The 1,982-nt window shown below is 43.6% G+C and overlaps 1 pseudogene across 1 annotated transcript; it reads right to left on the bottom strand.

The window, feature by feature from the left end:
• Positions 1-303: 303 nt before the first annotated feature.
• Positions 304-1,439, bottom strand: LOC128931276 (ras-related protein R-Ras2 pseudogene; annotated as a pseudogene). Its single transcript, XR_013522792.1, has one exon. The product of XR_013522792.1 is annotated as a ras-related protein R-Ras2 pseudogene (transcript).
• Between the last annotated feature and the right edge of the window lie 543 nt (positions 1,440-1,982).

Below are 1,982 nucleotides of genomic sequence, written 5' to 3'. Positions count from 1 at the left end.
GGTGATGAAAAATGAGAACACATGGACACAGGGAGGGGAGTACTAAACACTGGGGTCTATTGGGGGGAAAAGGGGAGGGCCAGTGGGAGGGGGAGGTGGGGAAGGATAGCCTGGGGAGAAATGCCAAATGTGGGTGAAGGGGAGAAGAAAAGCAAAGCACACTGCCATGTGTGTACCTACGCAACTGTCTTGCATGCTCTGCTCATGTACCCCAAAACCTATAATCCAATAAAAAATTAAAAAAAAAAAATTGCCTTACTTTGCAAGCATAAAATCATAAAAAAAATAAATAAAAATAAAATGTAAGCACTTAAAAAAAGAGCATGTCTGTGTATATAGACACATATTTTAAAGGAATCAGATATCTTTGAAGCAGCCTTAGTGTTTCCTTTAAATTTGTCTGGAAATGACCATTGTATTAGCTTCACGGAAAGGACTGACTAGCCAGCTTCTTGGTCTAAGGCTAACATGGTGATCATTTGTCTAAGGCTAGAAAGGTACCAAATAAGATGTAAACTGAGGAGAGGAAGAGGAGATAAGGGCTTTTCCTGGCAGTTGGTAGCGAAAACTGAAAGGATTCTAGAAAATGACACAATGGCAGCCTTTCTTGTCTTTTTCTTTCCGTGTCGGTTCTGGTGAAGGAGGACATTCCTGCTCTTGAAATTTCCTGATAACCCGGACAAGTTCATGGAAAGCTTGATCTACATTCATCCTAATCTTTGCTGATGCCTCCATGTATGTGACCTTAAGTTGCCATGCTAACTGTTGTCCTTCTTCCTGTGTTACCTGTCTTTGATGATCCAGATCTGCTTTATTGCCAATTAAAATCATTGGAAACTCATCACGATCCTTTACTCTGAGAATTTGTCTTTGAAACTTATAGATTTCTTCAAAACTGCCTCTATCTGTGACTGAAAAGACCAACAGGAAGCCCTCGCCAGTCCTCATATATTGTTCTCTCATGGCTCCAAACTCTTCTTGTCCTGCTGTATCCAAAATATCTAGCCGTGCTGCTCTGTCATCTATCACACACTGCTTTGTGTAAGAATCTTCAATGGTTGGATCATAATCTGTTACAAAATAGGACTGGATGAACTGGATGGTGAGCGCCGACTTGCCCACGCCGCCACCGCCGACCACCACAAGTCGGTACTTCTCTTGGCCAAAGCCGTCCCGCCAGCCGGCCACGGCCATGGGGACGCCACAGAGCCCAGCCTGACCGCGCCAAGCCGCCGCTGCCGCCCGCCCTAGGCCCGGCTCCGGGGACGTGTGCGGCCGGCGGGCAGCAGGCGAGCGGCCGGGCGGGGGTCGCGGGCAGCGGGAGGTGTCGGGAGGACAGGTCCGCGAGGCGGCACGGCGCCAGGGGCTGGCCGAGTACCGCCCGAGGTGCGGAGAAGTGGGGTGACGGCACGGGCCAGTGGCGGCAGCGGCTGGGGGGCACGCCAGAATTTCTGTTTTTCAGATGAGAGAGTATATGGAGTTGTTGTATATACTCCAAAACAGAGGAGAATAGGGCATTGTATATTTTTTCTGACAGATTATATTCAGAGCAATTTTGTTTTTAACATTGGGGTGCATAAAAAATATTTAGATTTTTTTCGATTCACGTAAAATTAGAATTTTTGTATTTTACATGAGAGAGCTTACTGAGTTGGTGTATATACTCCAAAACAGAGTAGAATAAGGCATTGTATATTTTCTCTAACAGACTATATTCAGAGCCATTTCCTTTAAATTTGAGGCATCTAGATATTATTTAGATTATTTTCGATTCGCGTAAAATTAGAATTTCGATATTTTACATTAGAGAAAATATTGAGTTGGTGTATATACTCAAAAAAAAAAATAGAAAAGGGCATTGTATATTTTTTCTGACAGATTTTATTCAGAGCACTTTTGCTTTTAACATTGGGGTGCCTAGAAAATATTTAGATTTTTTTCGAATCACGTATAATTAGAATTTCGGTATTTTACATGATAGA

This window comes from Callithrix jacchus, chromosome 10 (assembly GCF_049354715.1).
Source record: "Callithrix jacchus isolate 240 chromosome 10, calJac240_pri, whole genome shotgun sequence".
Lineage (NCBI taxonomy): Eukaryota > Metazoa > Chordata > Mammalia > Primates > Cebidae > Callithrix > Callithrix jacchus.
This window is presented reverse-complemented; position numbering and strand designations above follow the sequence as displayed.